Below are 7,921 nucleotides of genomic sequence, written 5' to 3' on the forward strand. Positions count from 1 at the left end.
CTTGAGTGCATAAAGCACCCCAAAACCTTAACCTTGTCTTATAAGAGTTGAATTCTTCCTTTATTCATTCAATTCCATCTCAATAATCATGATAAAAGTGAAATAAAATAATTCATTCCACATATTCACGTACCTTTGCCACTAAGCTCATCTTGCAAATTAACGCATAAATAATACTTACAAGTTAAATTAATACACAATCCTCATACTTGAATCAAATCCAACCGTCACATCAAACATTAATCACAATTACTACCATACAATTTCAACCAATTCACAAGTTCCTAACATGATTCTAAGTTTTCCAAGTCCGTAAACATGCTCCTTAAGTCAAGGTTTTTGTATCCTTGTACGTACCTTTAGTAAACGAATTGGTTGGCCACTTAACAAACTAGAAATCACCTTCTATAAAGTCCTCTCCTAAACCAAACAATAAGATCTAAATCAATACCCAAGCAATCAAATTTACAGCAATACTAACTTACTTAAAAACCTTCAAAATCCAATTAAACAACACTTTAAAACCTTCCCTGTAGTTTATATTAAAGGCTTGTATATGGTTCTTAAAATTTTTTTCATAAAATCCTTAAAAAAACACTCTTATACATGAAATTACAGCATGTTTAAAGTTTAATAAAAATCTGAAAATTATTTAAAGCCCCATAATAATCTCCCTTTTTAATGGGTGATTAAAGCCTCTCTATAAAACATCAAAAGATGTACTTAGAAACTATTTCTAGCACTTTAGATTAATTAAAAATCCTTCAAAACTTTATCAACACATCACTTTTATACTCAATTAAAAGTCTCCTAGGAAATAATCACTACCTAGAAAACAACCAACAATTAATTTTACTAACCCAAGTAATTTCCAACAATATAATGTGATGAAAAACCTCTTAAAACTTCTATAAAAACATATATTTATGCTTAATTAACTTTAAATATAATTAATTTTATTAACCAAACTCAAGGATAAAATTTTAAGTATAAAAAAAACCTCACTAAAAATAAAAAAATTGCCCGAAAATCATATTTAGAGGCTGAAATTGGCCACGAGGGGGTGGTGCTCGTTGTTTCCACATGAAAAAAACTACTTTTTATCAAAATCAGATGAGTTCAGAACCTGATCGGGATTAAAACGGGATTAATATTAACGAACGAAAATCTAAAAATTAAAATACGAATTTACGTGTTCAAAATAATCTGGAATTAAGTTAAACTAATCATTAGTTATATTTATCAAAATTTCAAAACATCATTACTATAAAAGCCCTAAATCGATTGTTCATAAAACCCCTAAAATCATGATTTACAATAATTTAAATCCCAAGGTTCGTTATAAAATTTACAAAATCTGAATATTATGACATTTATAAAATCTGAAATTATAAAGTTTAATCATCAAAATACAATTTGATACTAATTAAATTAATTTCAAACAATAAAATGAAAACCCTTAAATCAATAATTATAATTACGCAAATTAATAAAACAAAGGAGAAAGAAAATAAGACTAACCTTTGTGTGTTGGAAAATTTTGGGGATTCATTGGGTATTTATAGTAGAGAATTGTAGGGTAGAGTTAGGCCTCATGAAAATAATGGGCCAATTAAATAAACAAATGGGTTAGGCTTTGTTTTTATGATCATGGATTGTTGGATATAGGTTCATAAAATAATTTGTGCTAAAATAATTTTTTTTTGACCCAAATTAATAATTTGAAACTTTTAAAATTAAATTTCGGAAAAAATACAAATAAAATATTACAAATAAAATAAAATTTCATTTATTAAATATTTAAAAATATTGGGGATTACAGGGTGATCTTAGGCAACCCAATTTTTTAAGTGTGTTGTTTTTGATAAAAAAACAGTATCTAGCGAGTGGTTTTAAACAAAAAATTCCTTATTTTAATTACCACTTATAGAGTATAAATAAGAGCGATTATTCTCAACTATGAAGGTCAATTCATCTCAGCTTTCGCTGCATATTATGGAAGGTGTAATGCCTTTAGAGCTGAGGTGATGGCTCTAGTTTATGGGCTTGATCGCTTAAACTTGCTCGAAATCAACACATAAGCAAGCTACAAGTTTTACTAGATAATCAAGCATGTGTTCAAGCTTTAAGGCCAGATTCACAACCAAGCGGTGAGTGTGCTCACTTGATTCAGCATTGCCACAATCTGCTAAATAAAGATGACTAGGTAGTTATGGTGGTTCATGTATTTCGTTAAGGTAATCGTGTGGCTGATTGGCTTGCCAATTGTGGAGTGGCTCAATCGGATAGTCTTGTTATTCCAGGTAGTGCTCCGTTGGCGCTTCGTAGGATTATTAGTGAGCATGTGCAAGGTGTGACTACTCCACGCTTTGTAACTCCTTGGTAGATTATTTGGTTGTATGTTTTTTTATCTTTCTTGGTTTATGCCTCATTTGCAAAAAAATAAATAAATAAATAAACATTTACATTTTCCCTAATTTTTAGTGCGTCCTCACTAAATCTAAATTAATTAGGTATACTATTTTTTTGCCACTTCCTCACTAAATGTAAATTAATTGATTATACTGAAGTTTCGAAAATATTACACAATTTCACAACATCCATCCCATTTATCGCTTGTATTCAAATACTTATAATGAAATGTTATGCAAATAATTGTATGGCAATAGAGCGAACTGCAAAAAAAAAAAAAAAAAAAAAAAAAAAAAAAAAACTCTCTCCAAAAGACTCACCACATTTCGCACACGTCAAAATCCCTACTTATTACATATGAGATTAGTAGAAAGAGTCGTACACTCTCACTCCGAGAAATTATAAGAGTAGTCCAGTACCTGGTATGGACCATATGATAAGTCTATTTTATATATATATTTATTCCCCGTCCCACGGTCATATTTGTGCTTATTTGAGCTCTACGGAGCTATTTTTATTACTAATATACAGTGTTTTTGTAAAGTTGGTATTATTTTGTAGGAATTTGCAGAATTATGACAATTCCCAAGCTTTTTGAGCCACTACAAAGATATTGGAGTTGGATCGTATTTTATGACCGGATATTTTAGCCCAAGGCCGAGTTAGAGAATTTAATTCGGTGATTAAGGGCTCAGTTAAATGAAAGAGGTTCAAAATTCCCGCAAGAATTATGGACCAGCTTAATTGAGGGCTAGAAATTAAGTCAATAATGTTAAAGTTCAAGGCCCAATTTCCGCAAAAGAAGCCTAGCTCGCTGACGCTGCCAGACTGCGGGCCCGATCAAGAGATTGTGATGCTTGCGCATTAAGTCGCCCGCTGTTTGATTTGGTCCTAGATACACTCTGTATCTGATTGAGGCCTTTTCATTATAATTGTGTAACCCTTGTTTCAGTGGGAGTGGGATTCTTGGATTATATGTTTTTACGAGCGTTTCTAAACGGAGGGTTGCGAGATATATGGGGTTGTCTCGCAGGGGCATAAACTTCCTTTAACATGTTTTTTGAATTTTGCCACCTTGTGTTCCCGTTTCGAGGTAAAAGCATCTCGTAATGAAAAAAGTGTGACTTGTCCCTTTCTTTTGCAGTAGCTCGGTCTCTGTGCCTGTTCGCATTTCCGTCTCTCTCCTCTTTCTTTCTTTCTCACTCATTCTTTGTGTTACCTCATTTTTTCTTTCTCTCTCTTCGACAAAGACGTTCCTTCTCCTCGAAGATCACTGAGAGGTTCTCATCGTTTCGTTCCAAATTGGTCGTCGAATTGTCCATCACATCCATCCATTGTTGGTAGGTACGTATATATATTATAATGTTTTGAAATTTGAAATGAAAAAGATAGGGTTTAACCTGTATTGCTGTTGAAGTTGATGTTTAGGTAATTTGGGGTTTTGGGGGTTAATTATGGGTGGTCAATTTGCAAAAAATGTTTAAAATATGTAGTATTGTCGCGCTTTGTGGAGGATTGTGGTCGTGTGTTGGTAATTGGGTCCCAAATCGGCGATGAAATGAACAGAATTGTGTATTGTGAAGGTTTAATTAGGGTTAAATAAAATAATTGAAATACTTGCAGTTTGGGTAGAATTTGGTTGGGTTCAACGAGAAAAGGGTTGATTTTGGTTAATTCGGATGTTGTTGAAAATTTTGTTTACACAATTGGATCTTTAATTTTGTTTACACAATTGGATCTTTAATTCATTTTGGTTGGACTAAAATTAAATATTATGAATTATGTTTGCTTTTTGTTAATAATTTATTTGACCAGAGAAAGATGGAGAGAAGCTTCTCAATTCGTAGTTTTCCTGTGTTTTGAGATTGGGCTTTGATGCATATTGATTTTTATTAGTCTTGTGTTTTCCTGTGTTTTGAGATTGGGCTTTGATGTATATGATAGTATCTTAATTATGGGGTATTTTTTTGGTTCGAGGAAAAAATTATGTTATTGTGTTAACAATATATGTTTATCTGAATGTTGAAAAGATTGTGATTATTGTAAGTCTTTTTAGGGTAAAGATCATTTTTTTCTTTTGTGTCTCATATATTAGCATTCATGGTTGATGATGATGATGGGTTTATGGTGATGAAGTAATTATTTGTTGTTATTATGTGAAAGTAATGATTTTTGAGAAGCAAATGTGGTAGAATTGTGATGCAAAAGCAATATATTAGACGTGATTGAAAATAATTTGGAGGCTTAGTGAGATGAATTCAGTATAAATAATTTATGTTTACTCGATGTGATTGAAATGGTTGAAAAGTATAATAATGGTTTTTATGCCTTATTAGTTGTAAGATGTGTTGTTGTAAGATGTGTTATTGTAGGTTAATAGAATTGTTTTTTAAAAGCTAATCTGTGGTTTCAAGTTGTGGGCAGTCATGAAGAAGAAGTCACTTGTACGGTCGATGAATCGGACAAAGTGGGGGGTGAGTATTTGTTTGTTGTTGTTACATGGATTGGTGAGTGAGTGAATATTGTTTAAAGTGTAGAACTAACTTAGTAGTGATGGTTTTCAGGGTCCATTAAAAAGGGAGGTACGCAAACCTGTGGGTTCGTCATCGAACCTCAAGTGTGTGGGGAAATCGAAACCAATGGCGACTGGTAAACGCAAGGCAAAATCTGATTTGGAAGAGTATGAAGAAGAAGATGATGATCATGAGCAATCTGAGAATTCGAGCGGTGATGGTGATTCGGATTCAAGTTCTGGATTTATGAAGGTGATGATTAAGGAGTACTTGAAGAGAAAGGACAAGAAGAGAAAAGGCAAGTCTGGCGGGGCGAACAAGAAGGTAGTTTTCTTGTGTCAGCCTTTGTGAATTAGTTTTGTTTGAAATTGTTTGTATGAAGACCTTTTTAGCTTGATTTTTGTAAGTGGTAAGAGCTAGGAAATGAAAGCTAACAAAATAAAATAAAGTATAATGAATATACAAGTATAAAAGTGAAGCTTCTTATTGCCAACTTCTGGTGTTATAATTTATGTGTAGTATAGTGAATCAATTGTGAATCAACTGAAGTGACACTTATCATCTATTATATTTTTTTATTTTATTTGGATAAATGGAGTCTGATTGTAAGGAGAAGTATTTATATAATGAAGAAGTTTTAGTTATTAAAACTTGTATATATGTGGCATCATCATATGTGAAATGTGAGAAATATTTAGTTATTTTTTGTATTTGTAGGGCATTAACACTAGTGGAAAAAAGGTTATCCGTAACGGGCAAAAAGGGCTCATCCGTAACAGGCAGCGTCCGTTACGTATGCAGCCGTTACGGATAGCCATTATTATTCGTAACGGGCACAACTACTTATTCGTAACGGGCGTTTCCAGTGCTCGTTACGAATAATTAGTTATTCGTAACGGGCGGTTCAGGTGCCCGTTACAAATAACCCGTTATTTGTAACGGGCATTTATTTTGCCCGTTACGAATAACTCGTTATTTGTGACGGGCAATTATATTGCCCGTTACGAATAACTCGTTATTCGTAAGAGACATTAAATATGTCCGTTACGAATACTGTTTGATGCAATTAAAAAAAAATCCAGCACGTGCTAGCACATGCTGGATCATTTTATCAAATAGTGAGATTTTTTTATTTCACAAGTATAATACACAGATAATTTTTTTTTACACAAGTATAATATACATTTAATATACAATAAGCAAAAATATATTCATTATCACTTCAAAATATATCAACTTGCTCATAATGTCGCAATTTTACATCTTAAGACTAAGACTAATAAAAGAGCAAAAACAAATCATAATTTAATAAAACAAGTTTTATCCCAACATTTGTGGTTTGATATTATATGCTCCACCTTCAATAAGCTCCCTTGTGTAGATATTATATGCTCCACCTTCAATAATTTCAACAAATCAAAATTAACATAATTGAAAAAAAATAATATCAAAATTAAAAAATAATTGAATCAGCCCGTAAAAAAAATATAAAAATTAAAAAAAAATAATTGAATCAGCCCGTTAAAAAAAATGAACCAGTGTTTATTTCTGGGAAAATTGAAAAGACTTACTTGAATACCAGAGCAATCCATGAGTTTTTCATCAGACAATTTAAGAACATCATTGTAAATGTATCGTCTTGCCTATAAATAAATTTAAAATAAAAAAAATCAGCAATTTAATTCAAAAACAGAGAAAATTGAATTAAAAAAAGAGGAAATCCAACCAATAAATAATAAAAAAAATCAAAATTAGGGTTGAACAAGAAAAAACAAAAACCTAATCAAAGCTAAACTTTACTAAAACCAAGACTAATTTTCATCAAATAAAATTAACAATTTACTCATAGAAGAGCAAAGAACAAGCTTTAATTCGACAAAAATTAAAAAAAATTAAAAAAAATAGTTTAAAGAAAGGAGATGAAATTCGATTATACCTGAGAAACAAACGCGACGAGAAAAGAGAGAAGAAATCACAAAGAGAGGTCAAAATTGGGGAATTGAACGAAGACCCACCTGATAAAATGGCCAGAAATGAGCAATCCTTTTTAACACTTACCCAGATTTACACTTACCCAGAAATGAGCGATTCCTTTTTACACTTACCCAGAAATGAGCGATCCCTTTTTACATCAGAGAAGCAAACAGACATAATTATTCAAAAGAAAAACTATAGATTTACAACTTAGGAACAAGAAAATCCACGCAAAAAGAAAGAACACCAATGTCGTACACTTACCATCGCCACCGCTTTACACTTACCCAGATTTACACCCACGAAGCCAACCGACCACCACGAACACAACTCTTCTGACCCGTGACACCCACCTTAAAAATCAAGAAAGTCAGATCCACAAAAATTCAGATCCGACTACCATGAACACCACCCACACAAACCCACAAAACCCATGAAATCCCCTAAAAAACTAATTTGAGAGTAGTAAAAATTGCCCAGAGAACGAAAATTTTACCTTGATTAGAGAAGTAGAGAGATTGAGTGAGCAAGAGAGATAGAGAAGAGAGAGACAAAGAGAGAGAGAATGAGTGGAAATGATAGAGGAGAGAGGATATAGAGGGGGGAGGGCAATAATTAAGGTTGACGGCTGCAGATCGAGAAACCCTAATAATAATAACTAATGGGCTATTGGCTCATTTGGACTAATTTATTTGTAACAGGCACAATGTGTCAGTTACGAATAATATAGTATTCGTAACAGGCAAAATAGTGTTCGTTACGAATACTTATTTATTCGTAACGGGCACTAATTTGTCCGTTACAAATACATACGTAATCGTAACGGACACTATTTTGCCCGTTACGAATAAATAAGTATTCGTAACGGACACTACTTTGCCCGTTACAAATAAATAAGTATTCGTAACGGACACTACTTTGCCCGTTACGAATATCTTAGTTGTAACGGGCAAAGCTTTGCCCATTACAAATAGCCTGTTACAAATGAGATTTTTTCCACTAGTGTAAAACAGAAGGACATA

At 32.5% G+C, this 7,921-nt stretch overlaps 1 long non-coding RNA gene across 1 annotated transcript; it reads right to left on the bottom strand.

Annotated features, from left to right (window-relative positions):
• Window positions 1-6,116: 6,116 nt before the first annotated feature.
• LOC110713163 lies at window positions 6,117-6,645 on the bottom strand. Its single transcript, XR_002509795.1, has 2 exons — window positions 6,497-6,645; window positions 6,117-6,322 (listed from the first exon to the last, which is right to left on the bottom strand). It is a non-coding gene; the product is annotated as an uncharacterized LOC110713163 (long non-coding RNA).
• Window positions 6,646-7,921: the final 1,276 nt, after the last annotated feature.

Source organism: Chenopodium quinoa, unplaced genomic scaffold, assembly GCF_001683475.1.
Source record: "Chenopodium quinoa cultivar QQ74 unplaced genomic scaffold, ASM168347v1, whole genome shotgun sequence".
NCBI lineage: Eukaryota > Viridiplantae > Streptophyta > Magnoliopsida > Caryophyllales > Amaranthaceae > Chenopodium > Chenopodium quinoa.